This window comes from Phyllostomus hastatus, unplaced genomic scaffold, assembly GCF_019186645.2.
Source record: "Phyllostomus hastatus isolate PE091 unplaced genomic scaffold, TTU_PhHast_1.1 phas_contig_283, whole genome shotgun sequence".
Classification (NCBI taxonomy): domain Eukaryota; kingdom Metazoa; phylum Chordata; class Mammalia; order Chiroptera; family Phyllostomidae; genus Phyllostomus; species Phyllostomus hastatus.
Window position 1 is genome coordinate 10,653,791 of NW_025333833.1, and position 26,156 is coordinate 10,679,946.

Sequence of the window (26,156 nt, forward strand, 5' to 3'; positions counted from 1 at the left end):
CGGTATTGATGGTCTTTGACACAAGTACGTATTTCGGTAAAACCTAAGGATGCGTGGCTCTTGGAGAAGGGGCTACAAGTGCGAAGAACCCAAGAAAGAAATGTTTCTGATGTGGTCCTGGCACAGCGTGGAGCCCAGTGTGGCTGCAGTGAAGGGCCTTGGGGAAAGGAGGACAGGGAAGGAGGCCAGATGGGGCCGGGCCTTGCAGGCCCTCATAAGGACTAGAAGTGCTCCCTAGAATAAAAGATGGAAGGGAGGCTGTGGTGGAAGCCAGGGGGCGTGCTAGGAGGTTCTTGTAATAAACCATGTGGCGATGATGGCTTGAATGAGGCCGGTAGCCAAAGCAGATGATGAGGTGGGGTCTAACAAGTAGTCAGATTCTGGACAGAAACAGTCGGATTTTGCTAGCAGATGAATGAGGGTAAGAGAAAAAGAGAGGAGTCAAAGTTAATTTCCAGGATTCTGGCCTGATCAGCTGGAGCGATGGTGTGGCATTAACTGGAAGGGGACAACTGCACGAGTCCCTGGCTTAGGAGATGGGTGGGGATGAGTAGCTTGTCACCGGACATGTTGCCTTTGAGATGCTTATTTGGCTTCCAAGAAGAGACATGTGGCAGCTAGTTGGATTCACGAGTCTGGCCATCAGGGGAGAGGCCAAGGTTAAAGAGACAGGCCCAAGAGAATGCTGAAATTATCAAGGGACTAAAATAACGAGGAAAGAGAGGAGGCCCAAGGACTCAGCTGGCTCCCAATGTGGAGATGCTGAGAAGAAAAGAAGGAAGCACAGGGAGACCAAAAAGGAGCAGCCAGCAAGATGGGAGGACAGCCAGGGGCGGGTGGTGTCCTGGGGACCAGTGAAGAAAGACAAGGCTTTAAGGAGGAGGGAGGGACTGTCTGTGTCAACTCCTGTTGAAAGGTCAACTAAGATGAGGGCTGATTAACGACCACTGGGACAGCTGATTAAAAGGATTGTCAGCGGATCCTTGGAAAAGAAAGTGGTGATGACTAGGACTTACGATGGGTTCACCAGGAGCAGGTTTTGCAAGGTGAAGCACATTCTTTAATTTAGAAAGTGCCCCTCGCCAATGTAATGGTTTGCCAAGATTTCAACATAGTGTTTGAAAAAACAGATTCTGCTGGTGTTTTTCCAACATGAGGGCAAAATAGAGGCCTGTGAAACAGTTTCATTGCTTGAATTTATAAATGGCATATTCTACCCTTTCTCCTCTTGGCCTGTTGGCCTGTTTAAAAATTTTAGCAAGGGCTCAAATAAAAGTATCACTGGAGTGACAGTCCACTGTGCAGGTGTCACCAAGCAAGGTGAGACAGAAATGTGTCGGCAGAACCCAAAGGGTCTCACAGTCTGAGATGAACGGGCAGTGCTGACAAAATGACATCACTGGTGCTGAAGTGCAGGAACTCCGTGTGCAAATATCAGATGAGGGAATAGCCCGTGAGAATGTGACCCACAATGCATGTTGATAACAGCTCCATATGAAGCAGCATAGTGATAGGTTGGCGAATGCTATCGTCATCTCAGACAGCCATGACAGAAGGGCAATGTCTACAGCAATTAATGGTCTCGTGACATTCTGCACTGGTCAATCTGCACCTACAGTATTTTTTTTTTCCATTCCAGCATCATGTGTCAAGGGGGAAATCGACATAGCAGAGTGCATAGAGAGGAGACAAGCTGGACCCACGAAAACTGCTGCCCCCTGCTGGTAGACTGGCCTCCGTGTCCTGCCTTCCAGTTCACGTTGTTCCCAGAGTGGTTTCCCTTGAACAGAAACAGGATCCCATCACTCCCTTATTTAAAGTCTTCAGTACTCTCTCTGTCATGGCCTAAGGAATAAAACCCAAGGCTCAAATCTAGATTTTTTCAGACTCAAAGCCCCAGCAAGCAAGATAGAGATAAGGTGCTGTCTTGTTTTAATGGATTTTTATAACAAAGAGGAGAATCAGAAGAACCTACTGTGAGACAGTCCCCAGAGCCAAGGACTCAAACGACCGGGGTGAGCAAACAGAGTGGGTGGAGGGACAGGTGAGACAGTCCAGGTGGGCGGTGGAGACAGGCGTCCACCATTCTCCCTGGGGAATGGCTCCTGGGTGAGCAGGATGCATATGAAAGGGAGGCAGACAGAGCTACTTCCCACAGTCTGTTCTTCTCTGGGGACCAGCATGTCTCCTTTTGGGGTCTGTCTGTGCTCTTGTTCTTCTCTTTCCATTGTACTTACAGTCGTGCACTGCTTAACAACGGGGGTAAGTTCTGAAAATTTGTCACTAGGCAATTGTGTCTTTGTGCACATGCCACAGAGTGCACTTACATAAACCTGTTGGTACAGCCTACTACACACCTAGGCTACATGCCTGCACAGCCTGTTACTGTACAAAACAACTCGAGATTAAATTAAGCATAAGAGAAAATGATGCAATCAAAACACTCGGCAAACATGAGATATCTGAGGCTGCTGCCAGCATAACACGGCATAGTGTTTACAGCAAACCTTTTTTGTAAGTAGAAAGAGCACACTAAAATAACGATAAGTAGCATAGTATAGTAAATACATGAACTACAACATAGTCATTCATTATCATTATCGAGTACTGTGTATGGTACGTATACATGTGCTATACTCTCCACAAGTGGCAGTGCAGTAGGTTTGTTCATTCCAGCATCACCACAAACACCCGAGTATCGCATTGCACTATGACTTTACGATGGCAGGGAATCCTATTTGCCATAACGTCTCCTCCTGTGGCAGCATGGCTGGGGCATGGGGCAGTGCAGCATGAACTTGGGGGGAATGGTGGGACAAAGAGAGAAAGGATGGCAAACCAGCCCCCCACCTTCCTTCATTTCACCACAATACTGGTAGTATGATCAAAAGGATGATAGATAACATTCAAGCCCAGGCCATGGCATCCAGGAGACACGAGTTGAGGGAGAGGGGCATCATTCATGAACACCAGCTGATGGCTGCCTCTCTACACTGGACTCCAGTGGAGAGTCAAGGCCACCTGGAAATTGCCGATGGCAAGCCCAAGGATGTCTGTGATTCTCTGAGCAGGACAGAGATGCTCAGTGAGCCAATGATACAGCAGGAGACAGAGGCATGGAAAGTGGTGACCGAGGAGGGAGAAAAGTCCTTCCCTCTAAGCAACAAGAGAGAGGGGGTAGGATTTCTTGTTACTGTCTTGTGGGAGGACCTAGGTGGCAGGTGCACCAGCATGGCCATGAGGGTACAGCATGTCCCATTTCAGGGCTATAAACAGAAGCACTCACTTCAGCCAGCCATAGGCTTTGTATGCCAGTGATCCAAGTTTACCACTCAGGCAAACAAGTCTGGGAAAAGAGCTGACAAATGGCTAGCGTTTGGTTTTTCCTCCTCCAGGAAGACATGCTGGTCTTGGTTACCCTCTGGGTTTTTTCTCTCGCTCTCACTCACTGCTCCCTGCACAGGCGTTACATAACAGCGGGGACAGCAGGGAACACCTATACAAGAGGGCATGACAGTTAGACAATGGGCAGGCAGAAGCTGCCCTGAGAAAACGGAGTCATTCATGAGCTGTGTGAGAGGCGGCTCTGTTCCCAGCTTGGCTCCCTGGTAAATGAAGTGCTCTGGGGACAAAGAGGGAAACTTTACACTCTTGCAATTTTCCCACAGTGGCAGGCTCACAGAAAAACAAGGCACTCGTTGGCTTGGAGGAGAGAAGGCAACCATATCCATAGACTTTGCCTTCCCCCCCAGATCTGCGTCCTGTGCCAAATCCACAGAACAATCTCCCAGTGAGGGAAAAGCAAGGCTAACTCGCTGTGGGTCTGCCTCGTGCTTCCGTCTGCTTTCGTCAACACTGGATGGGTTTGCATCTCTGAATCAGCTCACAGTTTACCTCGGTGCTCGCTCACCACTCTGCAGGGAAAGAATGCTGTCATTCGGGATGATTCCTCAGAGACAGAAACAACAACGTCTTTTCTAAGTACGGGATGCTCAGCAGAACCAGGGTGTGCCTTCCCGGACACAGCCAGCCCGCCACCTGTCCCTAGGTGCTCTTCAGCCCCAGGACTGGATGGCCATTGCTCTGGGCCTGTGTCTAGGGTCACAACCAGAAAAATACTTAGCTGCTGGGGTCAGGGGCTCTTTGCACAGGGATCAATATTGCAACTGTATGTATATTGCTACCTGAACTTATGAACCATAAATGCTGAAAATTCAACCAAAACATTATCAGTGTCATCATGTAGTGAGTGTTTTACATAAGACTAAAATTTCGCCTGGCTGGCATAGCCCAGTGGATTGAGCACGGGCTGCAAACCAAAGCATCGCAGGTTTGATTCCCAGTCAGGGCACATGCCTGGGTTTCAGGCCACAACCCCCAGCAACTGCATACTGATGTTTCTCTCTCTCTCTCTCTTTCTCCCTCCCTTCCCTCTCTAAAAATAAATAAAATAAATAAAATCTTTTAAAAAAGACTAAAATTTCATGCCAAAAAGATACCAAAATTATAATAAATAATCTTATGTATTTTAAAAAGAACAGCAGAGACCTATTGATCTTAGTACAAAGCTCTTGCCCAATGTATCTGTTTAAAGAGATTTTTGGAGTCTACTGTGGCACAATCTGACTCCGGGCACTGGTCCCACCACTGGAAATTCTACTGTAACCCTCTGGTGCAGTGTGGCTTCTGCTGGGGGGCAAGTCCTACCATTAGAAGGAATAAAGGTCCCTGTCTATCCCCCTGGAATGCTGCCTTTCTCCCCAGTACCAGGGGTCACCACAGGATGAGGGAGAGCGGAGTCAGGGGATGTAAACTGCTTCCTGAATGATTCAAGGGCACCAGTGCAGCCCAGGTTACGTGTGCACATGACCCGGACCTGGGTTTGTCAGCTCTGCCTTGCCCACAGAGTCTCCATCCTTCTGGGCACCAGGCCTACGACGGTGCCAGGTGAAGACAGACAGCACTTAAATGCTCTGGAATCTGGCAGATGGACCTGGGTCCTAATTTCAAAACTGGTCACTAGGTGACCTCGAAGAAGTTACTTTACTTTTATTTCCTCATTGGAACTGACCACAGTGGACACTATTTGTATTAGTCATATGGTCCTGGGAGAGGTGAAGGAAGCGGGTTGCAGGACACTCCCTCTCTGAGGCCGTTCTCAGCTGTGGACCCTGCTCCCAGCACCGAACAGCTCGCGAGTCAGGAGGCAGTTTTTGGAGGAGAGTCCCACCGACCTGGGGAAACTGCTCTCAGACAAATGTTTCTCGCGCTGGGGTTGGAAACGACTACACGAAATACATGTTGCCATCAAGTCCTACACTGGCTTTCATTAGATCCTTGAAAGAGGAACCTTTAAAGTTTCCTCATTTATGCTTCAAGTATAAAAATGCAACTTTCAACCAGGCACATGTGCCTCCCCAAGCGGCTCCCACTTCAGCCTTTGACAGAGACTCAAAAGCCTTAACACTAGCGAGCATCCTGTGAGCATTTATCATGTCCGAGGTGCCCTGCTGTTCACAAAGAGGGAGCAAGGGAGGTGGCCCAGCGCGTCCAATGGCTCAAGAACGACATCTGGGAGCCGGTGGGAGATGTCTAGCCTGAACAGCGGTGGCTGGGGAGGCTTTGCAGGAGCGCACAGCCAGCGAACGCTCCGAGAGCTGGGGGCAGATCTGAGGCCAGCAAAGTGCTTCTCTCTGTCCCACAAAAACCTGAGCTAAGTAAGGTGCCACTGAGGAACTTCTGTGCCAATTTCCTGTACAGGCTCCATGCAGGGGTGTCCAACTTTCTGGTGTCTCTGGGCCACACTGGAAGAAGAAGAGTTGTCTTGGGCCACATGTTAAATACATTGGGACACATCATCACAAAAAAATCTCATAATGTTTCAAGTAAATTTATGATTTTGTGTTGCGTCGCATTCACAACCATCCTGAACTGCGTGCAGCCTGCGGGTGGCAGGTTGGACACCCCACTATGTGTGGGCTTTAGTTAATAACAATGGGCCAATATTGATTCATTAGTTGTAAAAAAAAATTACCACACTCATGTAAGATGTTATCCATTCAGGAAACTGGGAGAGGGCTACATGGGAGCTCTGCAGTGTCTCACAATTTTTCTGTAAATCTAAAACTGTTTTAAAAGAATAAAATTTTGTTTTAAAAAAACAAAACAAACACCCCAGGCCCTGGCTGGGTAGGTCAGTTGGTTAGAGATTTGTCCTGACAGGCCAACGTTGTAGCTTCAATCCCCAGCCAGAGCACACACAAGAATCAACCAATGAATACATAAATAAATGGAAAAACAAATTGATATTTGTCTCTCTCGCCCTTCCTCTCTATCTAAAATTAATAAATAAAAAAAGTACTTTAGAAACCTTACTCTCCAAAGTCACATATATATTCCAGAAGACTTTGTATACTTAGAAACTTCCAGAAACAATCTATATACTATACATAAGATTATGGCCCAGATTGGACCAAGTAGTAATTGTTGTTGATTAAGGTTTAGTACAGAAGTTCCAAAATTGTGCACTAGAGTGTCTGTGTATCTCTAACTCTTATGAGATTATGGATACAGAGATACAGACAGATATAGATAGATGTAGGCATAGATACAGATATGGGTATAGATATAGAGATACAGATGTAATCAATGATTCCTGAGGCTCTTGTTTTATGGACAAAGCATGACTGAGGCGAAGTTGTGTGTCACATACTTTTTCACTTTGCTGTCTGCGTCTTTGGGATTTAAACTGCCTGTGTTGCTGGCCCAGGCCCCTCGGTCCGCCTCCTGAGAGCTGTTGAACTGCAGTCAAACTGCCTGAGCTCTTGAATGCGGCCTTGCAGGCCGGGCCCATCTTTGGACTCCGTTAGTTCTCAGGCACATCGAAGTGTTTTCTGGAGCCAAACACCCCATTCTGGTTGTGCCTGGTTGGGGGCCATGGCCGGCGCAGCCTCGATGCAGCTTTCACTGGGCTGCTCTCCTCCGTTATCTGCCCTGCCCCAGCCAGACTCAGGAGGGCACGTTTTAGGAAGAAACCAATTCCCTTCGTGAAGATTACTCAGCTTCCTATCACCCTCATCCCCTTTCTCCGGGTGGAGAGCTGAAGGGTCCCAGGAGGGGAGCTTCTCGTCCAAGGTGGTGTAGCTAGGCAGGAAGCCAGTAGGTGAGCAGAGGGAGAAAGATGCGCAAAAAAGCTACTTTCCAGAGCCCCATCCCAGCCACACCACTTGTTTAAATAACCACATCTCCTGTTCAGATAACAGTGTAAGGAGGCTGGTCAACAAGAATTGAACTATTTATCCAATAAATCAGCAGAAGCTGGATAAGTTCACTTACAGAGGCCAGTGGACTCCATGAGAGAGAAATTTTTGTCCCTCTGGACTGGGAGAGTTGGCCCTATGAAATAATTCAAGCTTTCTTGAATTCAGAGCCACATTTCATTTTTTAGCCAAAGGCCATCCTGCAGCAGTGGGCAGCAAAGTGTCCCTGAGGAAGGTTAGGGCCTGAGGATGGTTCAATGGGAGAGTAATTTATTATTTTCATGGTGTGGTGACAATGTGATACTTAGTACAAATAGTTCTCCCTCTCTGCCATGGTGTTTCTGGGGCACCCCCATAAATCCCTTCTCTTATTGGGCTTCAGGGACTTATTGACTACCCCTTCTATGGATTGGAATCTAGCAAAGGCAATTCCTCCTTTGGCTGGAGCTTTTTCAAATGCCTTTGCAAGGAATATGAATTTGCCAGCCATCTTCCTGCGAAGCGGCATCTTCATCAATTACAAGGTCTGGTATCCAGATCATCAAGAGGGAGAAAAGGCTGAACAACCACCCAGGCCCCTTAGCTGGTGAGGGGCTCCCTGCAGGGCAAATAAGAAAAGAGATGAAGGCCATGAGAAGGGGACTGAGCCCAAGATTCCAGGCCAGTTCCTCCCTCTGGGGGCCATCTCACTCACCAACGACAGGGGCTGCACGCTGGACCCACTCCTTGCCCTTCCCATGACGGGGCAAGTGAGAGGCAGACACCATTAGCCAATCCCTAAAGCCAGAATCAGCTTTTTGGAAGCCTCGTCTTTTCTAATGTGATGCAGGAAGATGAGGGGAAATCAGCAGATTCCAGGGACTTGGTGAGGGGTTAGGCCATGGCCCAAGGTCACACAGTCTCTGAATGATCAAGCTGCACCTCCAACACAGTTTTATCTGGCTGCAACGCCCAGGTTTCTTCTACTTGAGATCTGAGCCTCTCACATGGGATTTGGTCATTAAGGCTGCAAAAGGGAGAGAAGTGGAAGCCCAGTGTTGAATAGATATGAGCATATAAACTCCTGAACACTGTTGACATGAAATAGCTGGGACCTCCTTTCAGTGTAATTATACCATGTCACAAAGTCGGAGTTCACAGTTGAAGCCTCTGGCGCACTTGCTGCAGGAGCCATTGAATGCCCCTAACCCTGGGATGCAGGAAGGAAAAAAGACAGAAGAACTCAGCTCCTTTCAAGTCACTAACATATCAAAGAAAAAGCTCTTATTAGTCCACTGAAGTGGCTTAGGGCTGAAGCACATGCCCAAAGTCCCTAAACAGAAATAAACAGCAGTCATCAGAGCAGTGTGGTCAGGCCCTTTCTGGCCAGAAGGTCACTTCGGGCTCCAGGAATCACTTGTTCAGCTCTGGTATCCAAACAGCCGAAGTGAATCATTCCCTTCAGAGGGTGAAAAACATGCACCTCTCTGGGAGTATCAGTCTGACAGTATAAAATGCCTTAGTCACTTGGAATGAGGCCAGAGCAAATTCCTAGCGCTGACCCACACGGGCCTCTGTGCTGGCCGGGAAAGGAGAGAGGGAAACCTCAGAACAGCCGTGAGGGCAGCCCGTGGGCTGGTGCTGGGGCCCTCCCCACCCTGGGGCAGGGCAGCTCTGGGTGGGACAGGATCTAAGGAGAGCTACGGGTGCTGAGCTGGTCGTGGCAAGCCTCTCTGGTTCCCTGGCTGAGCTGGGCTGAGGCTTACATAACAGTTTGGCAGGGGGACATGGTCGGGTGGAAGCAGCTTATAATCATCTTTGACTTCTCTGTTTGCTCAGCAGCTTTCATGCGGCTGGGGAGGCAGGAGTCTGACACACTACCATCTCCTGTTCCTTCTGCAGAACAGACAGCCCCGAGCAGACCGCCAAGGCCAGTGAACGAGCAACTGGGGCATGGGCCCTCCCTCGGGCAGGAGCTGCGCTGGAGCCCAGTCCTGGCCTGAGAAGGCCAGAGATTGACCTCAAGTCAGGGCCTCATCAGGTGCACATGAGCCCAATGGGCTGGTGGGGAGCTGGGGGTCCTGGCTGCTGGCAGATCCTGCCATTGTTTGCCTTCTTGGCTGTGAGAGCTATGGAGTCCCCCTCTGATTATGCAGGTCACTGTGTCCACCGAGAAAGGCAGTTCTTCGGGCCTTGTGGCTTGCTGACAAGTGTCTCCCTCTGTGCCATCACCTCAGTGTAGGTACCAGGCTGATCATGCTGGAGTCCTGGGCATGAGGGAGCAATCAGTCTAGACAGGGACATTTTGCTTGATAAAAACACGAGTTTCCAGCATTGTTTGATCCTTATTTGCTGGAGCTGAGTAGCAACTGTTCCCTTTAGAGGGAGTATATTCTCTTCACTGGCTGTAGTCTCCACTAGTCCCTATTGTCTTTCACCAGAAAGCCTCTTCGTTTACTTATTACACTCTGCTGGCTCTTGAAGACATTTTTAGGATGACTTTTCAGCTTTATCTTAATTGTAATCATTCACTATCAAAATCATTGGTTTACCCCTCTGATTCTCCCAATGGACAGCGTGTTCCTTGGGCAAGGGTCCAAATTGAGCATTCATTTATTCATTCAACAAACTGCCTATGGAGTTGTCACCTCGGACAGAGTGCCAAGTGCTAGTCATTTTGTTAGGAGTATGGCATTCATCACAGGGCTTCCCATGCCTGGCACTTGGCACATGCTCTACACATGTGTTCAGATTAAATAAATAAATTACTGCTTCTTCCTTGTGCAGCCTGTTGACCTTGGCAGTGTGGTTCTGTCAGCAGATGTGCCCAAGCCTCAACCTCTCGAGCAGGCTTACTGATTGGGTGGGTACATCTTGTTTGAGAAGTAATTTGCATGAACTTGTGTAATGTTGATGTGCTCAGATATTTCCCTCTAGTCAGATGTTTCTAATCCTCAGCTTGCATCTCTGGCCTCATTTTCACCACTCCCAGCCCTCTTCGGCCATGTCAAACAGCTTGTGTGACATACCTGTATGCACCTCACTCCTGGGACTGCCCTGCCCTTGCTCACGCAGTCCCCTTGGTCCTGAATGCCCTTAATCTTGTCCTTTGCTTTGCCTTTTTCACCACCCCTCCTGGCCAGCCTCCAGTCAGCTCATAAGACTCAGCTCACATGTTGCCTTTCCCCTCGACTCTCCTGATCCCTCCAGGCTGGGGTAGGGGCCTCTGCTCATTCTATGTGCAGGTCTTCCATGCGACTGTCTTGGCCACCATGCCAAAAGCCCCCTGAGAGCAGGGACTGTCTCTTTTCATCTCCAGATTCTCAGGACCACCTGCATAACAAGAACACTACATGGGGAAGGAGAACAATTCTAGCCTGGCCCAGGGCCTGTTTCAGCAGCACACGCCACCTCAGGGCCTGCACCCCCTACCCCACACCCCCTACGAGTCCACATTGCTGGCTGGATTCTTGCTTTGTACAGAGCCTAGCTCTCTGTTGACACGGTGTGCCCTTTCCCCACTCTAATCGCTACCCTGCTCTGTGTTCTCTCAAGCCTTCAGTGTTTGAGTACATGAAATTCTTTTGTTCCTCATATGAAAACAATGCCATCTGTTGACTAGATGAAAATTCCATCTAGACAAAAAACCCCAGGTTTTTGTTGCAAAACAGCCCCCAAAATACCTCAGTGGGATTCTGGGTGGGAGGCTGATAAAGTTATGAGGGCTCATAGCTGTGTGTGTTGTTTTCCCTTCTTTGATTCTAGGTTGGGAGCTTTTCTCTTGGATGCATTTCAGTGGGACCCCTGCCCCAATGAAAATAGCATCATCCTGAAACCCCAGTCTAGTGGCCCTGAGGGGGACAATAGTCTCTAGAACATCGTGGTTCAGTCCTCTGTATCAAACACCCACCAAGCATTTTGTGTGTACTGTGCACATACCTACAGGCAGGCACCGTGGGGTCCTAGAGACCCACGGACAGTCACAAGGCTTACCTCAAGGGCCAGGAGGGGAGGAGGCACTTGTGTGAACCACAGCAGCAAGAGGCACACTGGGAGAAGTGGCGTTAATGAGGTCCAGCCAACTGCTGTGGGAAAGCGGGCAAGGGGGGAGCGGTTAATTCTGATCATGTTGCCCCCTCTGCTTAAGATCATTCAGTGATTCTCCATTGTTTCAAAGGTAGAGTCCAGATGCCTTAATAAGGCTCGATTCAAGGCCTTCTATGGCCTGGGTCGTGGCTGTTCCCCACCCTGCTTTGTCTCCCTGGTACCTCTCCTCACCCACGCCCAGTGGTCCAGCCTCAGGGACCCACTTGTCCCCAGATGAAGCACGCTTCTTTACCTCTCCTTGTATCTGCAGTTCTCTTTGCCTAGAATGCCCTCTTCTTGTTCCACCCCAACTATTAGATTCAACTGAGGTTTCAGGTCCTAAAAAAACCTCTCAGACTGAATTATGTATCTGCATCTCCTTAGCCTCCTGTGCACACCTCACTTTCCTGCACCATCACTGTCTTCTCTGATAGACAGTGAGCTTCCTGGGGGCAAGCACTGATTTCCATCTCTATAAGCCTCAGAAAATAATAAAATACAAGGAACTTAGCAGATACACAATGTGTATCTGTTAAACATTAAAATTGCTGATATATATTGTGACAATCAGGGAAGTCTTTATGTAGGAGGTGGCAAAATTCTGAAAAATTAATTTTACTGTAATTGACAAAGACAGGGAAAGGATATTTCAAACTGAAAGAACAACTTATCTGGATATGTTTCAAAGGGCCTGATAAATGTATGTTGCTAGTTTGGCAGAATCTTATAAAGTTAACCCTGCCCTATGATCTTGCAATTTCACTCTGAAGCATTCACCGGAGAGAAACAAAAACACATGCCCACAGAAAGACTTGCGCAATAATGTTTTGGGCAGTTTTATCCATAGTAGCCCCAAACTGGGAAAAAAAAACCCAAATATCAACAAGAGAATGGATCAACAAATTGTGAAATATTCATGCATGGAATATTATATAATAATCAAAAGGAACAAACAACTAATGCATGAAATGACATGAATAAGTCCATAAAACTTATAAAGTTTAAAAATCTGGCAGCTACAGAAAGAGTACCTACCAAATGGTCCCATTTATAATGAAGTTCAAAAACAGATTGTTCAACTTTAACTCAATTAAAAAAATTATTTCTTGAGTACCAACTATGTCCCTGGCACTCTCTCGGGTACTGTTCTGGTGGCAGTCCAGGTGGATTAGGAGACAGATAGAGGAAAAAACAAGCAAAAATCCCAGCCCTTGTGATGTGTGCATTCTTCCAGTTCAGCTTGCTGGGTGCAGTGCGAAAGGACAAGCTGACATTCATCCCCACTGAAGCTGCTGACCTCTTTCAAGTGCTTGTCAATGCCAGCACTGCTGGCCACTCACAAGGCTTACCCAGGTGATCTGGACTGCATTGGAATTTGTTTAACAGCAGCGCTTTGAAACATTCCAATGATATTTGCCTTGCCTGGTGATAAGCAGATGCTCGGCACAGGGGGTGGAGCACAAGCCTTGCTTTTATCTCAGAACAGACTTCAGGGACTGCGGGAAAGAGTGCTCTGGAAAGATGCCCCTTCCCTGGGGCAGGCCCTGTGCTGGGCACAGAACGCAGACCTCGTATCAGAGGGGCCAAGTGAAGGAGGTCCACACTCCAGACCTGATGGCAGAAGAGATAGAGGGGCTGGCTGATGCCTTGGTAGTTCTCACCAGCAGCCAAAATCAGGCATCTAAATCAGTCATTTAGCAAGGTGCTTTATGGAGCAAAAAGGTAGTTGTAGAAAACCCAAGTTGCTCCAGCATCGCCAGAAGAAGCTACTACACCGTGGCCATTTCTCTGAAATGTATTCATTTCGATTGGGATGATAAAGGGATTTTTGTGATACTTGGGCTATAGTGTGTGTCACTTAAGGAAGTTGTTATGCTCTTGATTTTGACAACTGGTGAATGGCACAGCGACCAAGAGTGCTAATCTAGTCTCAGGCGGCAGAGGGAAGGTGCCTCTGCTGACTGGTCCCAGGCCAGCCCCCACCAGCTGCGCAGGCGCCCTGCTCAGGTCTTCTCTGCCTCGGCTCCTCAGCCTCCTCTCTCTGTTTAGTGATGCCACCCTGGGGCCAGCCCTGAGGACCCGGGGTAGGGTGGCAGGTGTGGGCCATGGAACCCACACAGCACATGCAATTCCTGACCTCTCTAGAATTTATATTCTCTAGTGAAGGTGAACATCGAAGCGAACAATAAACGCAAGAAGGGCACCTTGGGGAGACCAGGGAATGGGATGGCACTGATCGTGCGTGGGGTGAGCTGTTGGTCTTCTCATACCAGGTCCCCAGGCGACACCGTGCCGCCTGCTCCCTCACCCCTGCGCAGCAGCAAGTCCCGGAAGAGATGCTGTTCTCACAGATGTCTTGAAGGGATGAGACCGTAAAGTTTAAACTTTCACAATTTTGGCTTATTTGTACTTTCCAAATATTCTACAATAAATATTAAATTTTATAATAAGAAAAATGTTATTTCAAAAAGACACCAAACATATCTTTAAAAAGTTAAACTAAAAAAAAATCAATTCATGATTCTCCTCAGGAAAACCTTTAATAGGGACAGTCTTGATTTCATTTATTTTTGTTCTGGCAATGGGGACTTTTATCATTTGTTTTCCCATCTAAAAAGAAGCTTAATATTCCTCTCAATCCTTCAATCTTTCAAATTATAGGGGAAAAAAGAGAATAATACAAGTAGAAATAGTCCTCTGTTTTGCCATCGACCAGCCACGTAACTTTGGGGAAATCATTTCTCACTTGTGTAAACCAAAATTCCCGAAGAGGTGCAGAAAGGAGAGACTTTATTCAGGTGAAACAGTCTGCAAACTGGGGGAATGGCGGCCTCCAGTAGAAAACGAAAGTCAGCTCCCCTGAGACAAAGGGGAGGCTGCCTTATACAGAAAAAGTCCCCACCCAGGTTTCCAAATGGTCCGTTTTATTCAAATGAGGTTTCCAAATTCATACAGTTTTGACCGGCTGAGTCAAGCAGTTCTGATTGGCTGGTATAGATGCACACGAGGATACAGCTGTGCAGTTCAGATCGGATGGGACAGGCGTTAGTCCACTGGCTGAAAGGCAGAACAGGCTTCCCGGCCGTGGTGGACTCAGACAGAGTAAACAGGCAGGGTCCGGTGCAGACAGCGGAGCTCCGTCACAGGCTCTTCCCTGTACACAGAGTACGTGAGGCAAGCCTGGCAGCAAATGTCCCTAGATTCTTACTATTATAAAATTTGGGGCCTTGATTAACCATGGAGAGCCCATTTCAGCAGATGAATTCCTTCTCAGGATTCACATCAAATGAATCTTTCTTCTCGGGGTCCACATTTACAAAATGAATTAATCCCCATATTCTAAACCCCGCCATCCCCTAGGCAGGACCCTAGGAGGCTGAAGTCACACACAGTCTGGGGCAGCTCTACAGCCATCTGATCTGATGGGTAAGTGCACTCCAGATACGTCATACATGGTGTTGTGAGGAGCCCCAGAGCTTGTAGGACATTCACATATATGTGGCTTCATTGAATTGCTTTATTTCCTTTCCTCGGACGGACACATATTTTCTGGCCCCCAACAACAAACAGAAGAGAAGGCAGCAAGAAAGACAATAAACCCAAAGAAAGAAAAGAAAGAGCATATGCAGTCGTGGAAAGAGGAGCAAAGGGAATTTGAAGTCTGGAGGCCAGATGGAAAGCAGAAAATGAACCATATGTGGGAAGTCAGCTTGGTAAACTAAAGGGCACAACATATCTGTTTGCCCGTACTGATATTAGGACAAGACCCTCAGCTCATATCTCTTAAAGAAAGTCTGGCAATCGGTGGGTCTTCAGGGAGCCTGTGTTACGAAACCCATCTTCAAACCGAGAGTAATTTCCAGTCCCAAAGTCGATGCCCTTCCCCAATCCTAATTACATGGGTGGACTTGAACTCTTTCTGGAAAGTGAATTCCTGGAAGAAGTACTAGAGTTCATCAGAAGTCCTGGGTATGAGTCTTAACTCTGCTAATTATTGCCAAATCATTTATACTCAGCGACTCAGTTTCCTAGATGCGAGGATTAACCCTACCCTGCCTGCCTCCCTAAGTGGTCGTAGGGTGGGCTGAGAACCCACTGAATGTGGGGGAAGGTCGTGCCCCTGAAGCCAGGGCTAGCATTTCCCCATGTTTTGTCTGCACTGCAGTGCTCAGGGCAGGCGTGTTTACAGGTTATGTGACAAGCAGACTGGTTAATAATAGAGGGGGTACTGCTGGCTACATCTGTCATCAAGAGCTCAGGTTGCAAAACACTGATCTGGTTTCAGTAGCCGTTTCTTTAAGTCCCAATAAACAGGATCCGCAGCTTCCATTCCCTGCATTTACTTGGACACCCACCAAGCCCGAGCCTCATACCCACCCAGCATACGCAGCCCTCCGAGGAACCTTTGCCAGCTGCTGCCAATGTCCTTGCTGTTGTCCTTTTTCTGCTCCGCATTCATGAATACAGCAATCAAAGGGGCTTCCTGTGCTTGATGACTTTTCCCAGCACCCAACACTTGGGAGTACTTGCACCAGAAAGGGCTGTTTGGGGTCTCGAGTGCGACAAGTTTAGTAATTGGGACACTTGTGCCTCTTCTTTGGCACTGGCAGCTCAGGAAGTGAGACCTACTGGCACAGGGGCTTAGAGCAGAGGACTGGAAGGCCACCCTGACCCCTGCTCCTGGGGTCATCACCTCCTAGTCCATAATCATCAGACTTGCATTTCCATGTGAATGAGCCAAGGAAGAGAGTGTTTCTAAGTTTTACGGGCCTTTCATTCTCTTCTTTTCTTTAAAAAATTGGACCCGAAACTCCAGTCCTTTCAGCTTTCTTCCTCTCTCTGGAGTCCCGCTGATGCATATTACCACTAATGGGGCTGAGGGCCCTGCCAACTCAAAACGAGGAACAGGTCAGCAGTGCCTCGGTGGCCTAATGAGGAGCCCTGAATGGAAATGAGAATCAAACATGCATTGAAAATCTTTAGTTCCCAGCCACTCGTCCCTTCCCTGTCCCTTGCCACCTCAGGGTCCTGAGCTCAGTGCCAGCAGAAGGTGACCTGCCAAACTGATACCCCGTGTAGCTCAAATAGGACCCAGAAGCACACTCTGAACTTGTTTATTCTCTGCTCAGCTGCTACCAAAGCAGGGGCTGAAATGCGGGGGCAAGTCAAAATGGGAACAGGGTTCACATGACTGAGAATAACGAAAAATCTGGGGGATAGGGACAGGAAGTCACACACAGGGTGGGGGCCTAAAAACCCATCATTAGGAATTTCAGTCCCTTGAGCAGGGACTGCAAACTTTTATCAGCATCTTTGGTGGAAAAAGAATAAGGGAGAGAGTGTAGCAAAGGAAACATGGTCCCAGGACTGGTGCTGGGGCACGTGAACTGCAGGGACCTAAGTTTCTCTCTGTGTCTTGGTTCCCAAGGCTGTGGAATGGGGTGGGAATGCACCTTTACTGCTACCCACCAGTGAGGACTCCTTGAGACACTTTCTGTGGAAGGGCTTTGTCAACTAACAGCCCATCAAATGAGAGGTGTTGTTAGATGACTCAAGGTCTTTTTAGGCAAATGAATTAATTAGAAATCTAGGTGGTGGTGGGAAAATGGAGACAACTCTACTTGAACAACAATAAAACATTTTTTTCTTAAAAAAAAAAAAAAGGAATTTGGAGGTGGTAAAGCCAGCTAAGCAGCTAGGGGATGGACTAGGCAGGCATGAAAGGGGGGAGCCCCCAAATTGTGAGGCTAGAGTTAATCAAGTCAATACTCAATATTAAAAGGCAGATTGTTCAGGCCAAACTGAATGTAGCAACTCAACAGCAGCCAAAGCAATACCCATGCCTTTAAAGAGCTTCTTGGCAAAAGCACACTGCTAGCATGACAGCCAGTAGAGCGGGGCATGGACAGCGCTTCACCGGAACTGCTCAGGGGAAGGCGATCAGACCTTCCAATGTGGAGATGGGACCTCAGGGCTCTGCTCCCTGTAGGCCACACAGCTGGTTCTTGCCTCGGCTTTGTGTTCACCAAACCCCGTTCTGATCAGTTCCTGACTTGCATGGAGATTCTCATCAGGGACACGTGCAGATCAGAGAACTTGAAGGCAAGTGCATTTTTGTTTTACTGCAATTCTTTATACATCAGTCTCCTATGATTTTGATTCATATAAATCACTTCCCTCTGGACCTAAATGGGGGTCATGAATTTGTAGACCTATGAGGCTGAGGGAGGACTATAGCTCAAAATGGTAAAATTCTCAAGGATCTGCTAACTTGGATTATTTCTGGGCACCCAGTTGGCATCTCCTGGACTATATACTATTTTCCTCTAAACAACAACAGCTTTGAAAGTCTAAAAAGCTGACCTGGACCAAGGCTAAGGCTGGAAGAACGGAAAGGGAGAGAAAGGTTTCAGAAAGGCCTTGTTGATAACATAGATTCGAGTGGGGTGAAGAGGCCAAAGAAGCCAGGCATGAAGGAAGTCCCCAAGTTTTAGGAACAGTGAATTGGGGTGGGGTGAAGAAAGAGAGCTCCTACGGACAATACTGTGAGGAATGTAAGGTCAGTACAAGGTTGGCAAAGACATGCAGAGGTTGCTTTCCTTCCCTCCTGGAGCTGTCACTAATTAGAGTGGGCTGTCTCTCCTGAGGATGGCCAAAACCTCAGAGCCCCTCTCAACCCCAAACACCCCAGCAACCACTTTAACAGGCCAGAGCAAGTGCATGAGAGGTCCTTTTGGAACTGGTAGGTTAAGTAGTTACTTACCAAACATTCATTGGTTCATCATTGGTAATAACCTTGGGCAAACTAGCTTAGACAAATTCTTGACTCAAAAACACAAAGTAGCTGACCTCCTCTGATATCTAATCTCCAATAAGGACTACAATAAGATATGGAAAGTTATGTTCTCCAGGTGTGCTGTGTCTGACCCCATTTCTTGCCTCATTGGTGGAGAAGAGAAAATGTTGACGTAAGCCTAAGCTTATCTGGCTAGAAAAGTAGATTTCCAGGTAACCCAGGGCAAGGTCTGACCTTGATATAATGTTTCTAAACTGCTGCTTAGTTCCTGTAAACTCACCAGTTATCTTAGAATATTTTTTTATTGTATGTGCTTGTTTCTTTCCACTTGGTCAGCCTTGAAGTTGAACCCAATTTTCTTTTGCCACTTTCATTATTAGCTGACTGTTGAACAGGTGAAGACTGTGGAAGCCTCCACATTATGGGAACTTGGATTGTTCTGTCCCAGGGGCTGGACCCTCCACTGTGTACTGATGCTAGTGGAGACTGCCACCCCTCCTCCTTTCTCTGGTGACACTGCAGAACACCGGTGAACCATGGTGTGATAGCCTCAGATCTTGTGCCATGGAATTTAAATCTCGCAAGGAGATTATCAGACAACGGAGTGGCTGAGTCACTGGACTCTAACTCAGTGGAGATTTTGTGAAATTCGGGACATATTTTCCTATCCTTTGGCTAGTAACACCCAAAGCCATTCTAATGACAGTAGCTTGAGAGATGTGGCTACCACTCAAGTTTATGAAACTTATTTGCCTAAAAAGCCACTGCTAGGCTAGCATCTGTGTGGGCCTGCAGACACTCAGGGAATCTACCAAAAATGCCCTGTGGAGCACTGGGCTGGAGGATACAGCTTGATTTCTGGCAAATCAGATTCTGTTCAAGTGGGTTCAGTGACCCAAAGTTTTAGAATCCAAGTGTAGGTTGTGAGGGGGTACCCTTGAGAAGGGCTGCTGTGGGTCAGGGTTCCTGCAGTAGCAAACTTGGGAAGAGTGAACATGGGTTTGGAAAAAGGGCTAGAGTAGGCCTCAAGAAGGCACTGTCAATGAATGAATGAATGAATGAATGATTCCTGTGACATGAGACACCTTCTTCCTTGCATAAAGAGATTCTCCTTAGTAAAATAAAACTAATCAAAACAAATAAATGGAAGCAGACTTTCACAGGCACTGTGAGTCCATTGTCAAAAAATGCTGACAAGTATTAAAACTGAATACTGAAGTTGGAAAATCACAGCCTCAGGCACATGAAGGGTTTAACATCAGTCAACCTTTTACTTCCTGAGATAGGTACAATTAGAAGCTTCCAAGCCTCCCTTAAAAGAAAATACACAGAAGGAGAAGCATGACAGGTTCTTAGAGGCTTGCAAATCCCAAATCAATACAGGAACAGCTTTCATTTCTCGAGTATTTTCTATGCACTGGCACATACATAGGGTCAAGGTGACCGCCATACATACTTGCTAATCCTCACAGCATGCTGCAAGGTAGATGTTGGTGTCTCTGTTTCACTCATAAGAAAAAGGATGCTCTCAAAGCCACAGAACAAGTACATGACTGAGCCAGGGTGGACCCAGGCCAGTGTGACTACAAAGCCCTCACCTTCATTCTCTCTCAGCCCTTCCTTAGAAGAGCCCTTGCTGCCCTTGTTGTACTTGAGTCTAATATTTGCCAAGTTTTTAGAATTTTGAAATCCATCTGCCCAGCCACAGCAGCAGTCCCACATATAAGTCAGAGATTAGTATTCCAACAACAAAATCAATGAAGCAACGCTGCTTGCCTCAGCGCTACAGTTCTAAGGACCCTTGGATGATTGCTGTGTTCTTTTAAGGTATTTCCATGGCTCCTGCTGTGAAGGGAAACTTTGGAAACTTAAAAAACCCTTTATTTCTCCACAAATTCTGGCCTGCAAAAGGATGTCTTCTCCATGGATCAGCTGAATTCAATCTGAAACTGAGAGCCTGGAAACAAGAGTTCCAGGCACTGCTACTCAGCATGGTGCCTGCCCCTGATCTGTTAGTTCACTAGTTTGTGCCAGTTAAGTGCAGGAATTGATGGTAAGTGTTTAGGAACTGTTATAGGAATTTGACAGAGAAATTTTATGTTGTTGAATTTAATAAAAGCATTGTGCCCTTTGCATTTGTCTTTGTTCTTAATTTGACTTTTTCTAGTAACTCATACTTTGGTTGCATTTTACAAAATGATGGATTGGAAAAAATTTAAAGACAACCCTTAACCAAAAAAAGTTTGAGACACATTGTTCTAGGCTATATCTGAACTTCCCTCTTAAGGAGTGGTATACCAGTGTCTAAAAGGATGGGGAAGCCATAGAAAATGAGGAACTAAGTATTTCCTAAACCAAAAATACACTGCTTTACCATTTCAGAAAAAAGACCTTCATTATGTAGTTATTACAATAATTGAAAAATAAAAATATACCTTTCATTTTAAGAGGGGGAAAGTAGACTAAATTATGCGTAGTCAACAAGGTATTTCAACCAGATATACCTGCACATTGGCTTATTGCAGTTGGGTTAGAACTAAATCCTAATGGATACAAGACTCTTGGAAAACAGTGCGTTGTGGGACCCTAACCCAGTGCCTGCAAGTCACCCATTGTTAGGTACATTAACTGGGGTTCAGGTTCAAGGCAGTGAAATGGGTTTCTACATTACAATGGCTCAAACAAGATAGAGTTCATTTCTTTTCCATTTCTTGTGGTCCAGGAGTTGGTTGTGCAGGGTCAGTGGATGGCTCCTCCATTTTCAACACATGGTTCCCTTTCTGGATCCCAAGGAACAGACCCACCTCTCACTCTCTCCAGGTACCGGGAGAGTGCATACCCAATGAATCCCTTTAAGGGAAAGACAAGTCTCTAGCTAAATAGCCAGTTGCCCAGTTAAAGTTCTATTTCTATTAATGGTGGAGGAAACAGATAAATAAGCAAACTGAGGTGCTGAGGCCTCAGCTTGAGGGAATGGGAAGCAGTCGCATCGGAGATGCATCCCCTACCGGACACTATAATGAGCCCCCCAACTGTGCCATGGGACCTGCAGCTCCCCACAAGTCAGAGGGGCCGGTTTTGTTCAGAGCACTAGAGACCAGAGAGTGGTGATCTGAAAATCAGAACCAAGAAGAGGTAGAAGCTCTGGAATTTAGGACAAAAACAGGTGATAAAGAAAATGTCAGTAGACCCACAGGAACAAAAATAATATAACAATGAAAAAAATTGTATTCCTCCAAAACCTTCTAATAAATTTACCAATTCAACTATTGCAATTGATACATATAATTTGGGGGTTAATAATCAAACTCTGCAGTTGTTATTCATATAAAGACTTAAAGAGGAGCCCCAAAGCCAACATATGACAGTTAGCCAAGCATTTTCACAATAGAAACAATAATAACAAGCAACTGACTGCAGGAAAAACCACAGCAAGATGCTAACATGCTCCGGACACCTATGCTTGAATGTTATCATGGCCAAGTCAAAGACAAGACTTCGGCAACAACAAGGAAACTTCCAGCTACCACCTCTAATCCCAGAAGGCCTCCGCCTATAAACACTGGCAGTATACCCATAAAAAAATGATAGAGTCTCACATAAGACTATCACTACATCTGTGAACACTACACCTCAGAACAGACAACTGTTGTGCCCTCCTATTAGAAGTCATTGCAGTAATGCCCAGGACTCCGGGAACAAGGCATCGGTAAAACCACTTCCAACATTACAATTCGGAAAAGGTCTCATGAGAAAGAATTACTACCATTAAATACAGTTCTATCTAGTGTCCAAACCAGTTCTTCTGAGGAACTAAAAAGAAATAAGATACTATCAAGAAGCATCACGTCTGAAATTATAGTCAGGCCTGCTTCACCTTCTAAAACCAAATTGACAAGAAAAGTTGAAGGCCATTGACCAGCGCAGACATACTATGACAAAAGCAACTATAGATAATAGATCGACTCAGTCCAAAGCAATCACAGGGGAAAGCAAAGCTCATCTGAGAGAGCAGAAGGCTGGCAAAGGCAGAATGCCGAGAAGGCCTCCTAGCTCAGCAGTCACCCAGCCTGAACCTGGAGGACACACTAAAAACCAGCTGGGTCCTCTTGGACGACCATTGCAGAAGATGAGCGAAGGTTATTTACTGAAAAAGTACAGAAATACATTTCTGAACCCCTACACTTGATTAATGAGGCACACCCCGCAGAAGTGACACTGGGCACACTTAGTGACCAGATTAAAAATACTATGGCCCTGGCTGGGTAGCTCAGCTGGTTGTAGTGTCATCCCGTGCACCCATAGGTTGCTGGTTTGATTCCTGGTCAGGGCGCACAACCTAGGTTGTGGGTCTGATCCCGAGTTGGGGCACATACAAGAAGCAATCAAACAATGGTTCTCTCTCTCACTCTCTCTCTCGCTCTCTCTCTTTCCCTCTCGCTCTCTTTCCCACCCCTACATTCCTCCCTCCCCTCCCTTTTTCCTTTCCTCTGTCTCTAGAATCAATAAGCATATCCTCAGGTGAAGATTTAAAAAGATATATATTCTACATGCCAAAAAGAATTGTTAAATATTGGATATGCCTTGTATATTCTGAACCACTCACGAGTCCTGTTGAAAATGTTTGCTTGATTGTTGATAGGCCATTCTGGCAGGGGCTCAGCCTACCGAACAGATGAGGCATGCAATTATAAATACTCTAACAATGAAGAGTCAAGAGAAAGTTAAATTTAGAGACAATTTTGAGGAGGCTTGTGCAACCAAGGTACAAATCCAAGAAGTCAATATTGAAGAGTCAGGAAAACTGAAAATGGAAAATAAACATCATAGAAATGTGGTATTTCAAGATTGTAAAGAAGAGCAACATGATGAAACAAAAGATCCAACCAATGATATTAAAACCCCTAATACCAAAACTGAGGAGAATTGTTAATTAAATATAGTGTGTCCACTACACCATGCTTGCAAAGTGTTAAACAAGATGGCACTTTGACGAAATGAGTCTACACTGAAAGAGCTGATGTTTCTAACACCATTTGGATGGTCTCCGTGTCTTCAAGACAAGACGTCTAACAGCCAGATGTGTTAAAAGACCATTATCCTCGTGTGTCTTCACTGGAATAGGTAACAGAGTTGAGACATGAAATGGACGGCTTTAAATGCTGTCCTAATGCAGATCTGCACCGGATGTACTCGAGGAAAGAAACAACAGAAGAGAAAGGAAGGAATGGAGCATTCTGCGTGTTCTGGTGTTGTGTGCGGGTCAGGGGTTGGCCAAATTCGTGGCAGTGGCCCTTTCACTGACACTCCCACTGCAGCTGGTACTGCGCTCAGAGTGTGGCGCCCTGAGTCCTGGGCTGTCTGGCTCTGCAGACTGGGAATTTGTCTGAGACAGATGGATGCTGCCAACTAGTTTACTATGTTCCTTGAATACAGTTAATAAATGTCATGCTAGTTTCAGTGGTATTTCTAAAACAACTAGTGCTTCAACTTGCTTTGTAACATAAAAGCCTCGCTGTTAAATCACATCCCTGGAAACATGATAGGTATACACTGAAAACAGTTCTCTCATTCCCACACACATAAGACCCACCAACAAAACTGTTTATATCTTCAAACTGATACTTAAAAGGCAAGGTTCTCTACCAACTCTGTGGTTTCAAATAAGTAATTGGTCATTATAAGAGATCAGACTATTTAAAAACTGTGTGTGATAGGAATATGTTTGAAAATCACATACATAGTCTTTATGTTCATATATTCTATTTGTATAATAGTACCTGTCTTCTATTTACTGTCTTCTCATGTTCTGGAGAGTAAGGTTTTTGTTCTTTTTAAACCCTGTGCCTTATCTGTATACAATAAATTAAAATATCTACATAAAAACATAAGCAATCTGCCACACTACAGAATCTTACCAGGCTGACATTTTTACAAATCTAGAGCTTTTATGAACTTGTAAACACCTAGTCACTCATAATTTTACACTGAGAAACCTAAATAACAATCATTCTTCAAGAGCTTGCCAAGTGAAACACAAATTTGTATTGCACTTGTAATTTTCCAGTTTTTCTTGAAAATTTTCCCCCAAATAGTTTGATAGTATTGCAGTCATAAGTAGCTAAGTTGATTCATTAAAAAAATAAAACCTATAATTTACAAAACTGATTCAAAAATACATATAAAACTTGAGCAAGTGTTAGCCAATAAAGAAATTCAATCTCAAATAAAAAACAGCATCTTCCAACAAAGAAACCCCTATTCGAGATGCTTCATTGGGAAGTTCTACCAAATGTTCAAGTATGAAATAATGCCAGTCCTATGTAAAGCACTCCAGAGAGTAATCTACAGACAAATAATGTAGGGAAAGGCATCCAAGGCAGGAACAGTGTGTGCAAAAGACGGGGCTGGGAAGTCAGGCGGGAGCAAACCTTTTAAAGCCATGATGAGGGCAAAGAGGAATTTTATTTTGTCCTATAAACAATTAGCTTCCATTTAAAAGGTCAGATCAGACCTGCATTTGCCTGCAGCAAGGGTCTGTGCTACCAGGTGATCCTGAGATACCACTTGATATTTATGCAGGAAAAAATGTATCTATAGAATAAGACTTAATACCAACATCAACTGAAAGCATTTTGTTAATTTCCTAGGAACAAAAAGTTCCAGCAACCGCTGCAAGTGCTTTTAAAAGGTACCTTAAATACAAGTCTCTACAAGGACTTGTATAAACCTGAACCTGGGATGGCAGATATACTGAGCACAAGCTGGGCCTATAATATTTATGATAATAATACCTAATATTTATTGAGTGCTCTGTGCCAAATACATTGCTAAGCACTTGACCTAAATTATCTCAACTAATCTTCATAACAATCCTGTGAAACAGGTGCTATGATCTGTCTGCACTTTACTGATGAGAAAAGCCTGAAAGTGATCAAAAAACTTGCCCAAGGTCACCCTACAAATAAGTGGCAGAAGCAGAACTTGAACTTGTATCTCTCTGGTTATAACACCCATGCTGTAAAACACAATACTGTCCTGCCCATGGCAAACATCACTAAGTGATCATTGCACTACTTAGAGTTTTTACATTAGAACATCTCTCTAGACTGCCTTTCCAAGCTGACCCACACTGGTTAATTTGTTGGTATGGAAAAACGAAAGAAGGAGCCCAAGCTATCCACAAGCTCTCAACATGAGTTTGTTGCCTCTAGAGAATGTTGTTGGTGAGAAAACTGCAGAGCTAATTCCAGAAAGAGACTACGGCCTTATGTCACGTGTTTCACATATCTGGGTGGTTTGGATTAATGTCGAAGCCACAAGTATTGTTGAGGACTTAGAGTTGACTTGGATTTTGGAGAAGAATAGTATATTCCTAGATATTTCCTATAACACATTAACGGCACCTTGTCATTCCATGTGAAGTGGTAAGAAGTCAAGTATCCATGTTAATTTCATAGAGCTCTTCCAGGCGGACAGCCCCACCTCAATGCAACTATTTCCCCATTTTCCTCTAAATTGCACAATGGTCCCAATTTGTCGCCAAGTGTATACAATGCACAAATGCCGTGGTAGCCTGGGGTTCAGGAGTGAAGAATGGTGAGTCCAGGGCTGGGAGGAGGGGAGAGATCTGACTGGACCGAGTAGGGGTCTGACGCCTTGTGAACAGAGGAGGCCACAGGAACGTCCATCCAGTTTCAAGGCTGGTCCTGGAAAGACAGCTGGGCGCATGGCTGTTTCTGCCTCCCAGGTGGAGCAGGTGGGTAGGTGGAGGAGCAAGTCAAAGCCCAGCAGCCTGTGGCTACCACGCAGGCAGAAGTCGATACTAGAGATGTGACAACATGGGCTAGAGGCTCACGTGGGGCTGAGAAGTGAGAGCCTGGGCCTGGTCCCAGGGAAGAATGATGACAGGAGTTAAGTGAGGCTCCAGGCTAGTCTCTCACAGTTGTTCTCCCTGAAGGAGGAAATGATGAGGGAAAATCCAGCGACAGTTAGCTCAGGTCAAAATCCTACACCTGTGGACTAGGACGGTCTGT

General features: G+C 46.0%; 1 pseudogene; it reads left to right on the forward strand.

Annotated features, from left to right (window-relative positions):
* Positions 1-19,115: 19,115 nt before the first annotated feature.
* Positions 19,116-23,510, forward strand: LOC123818304 (annotated as a pseudogene).
* The last annotated feature ends 2,646 nt before the right edge of the window (positions 23,511-26,156 follow it).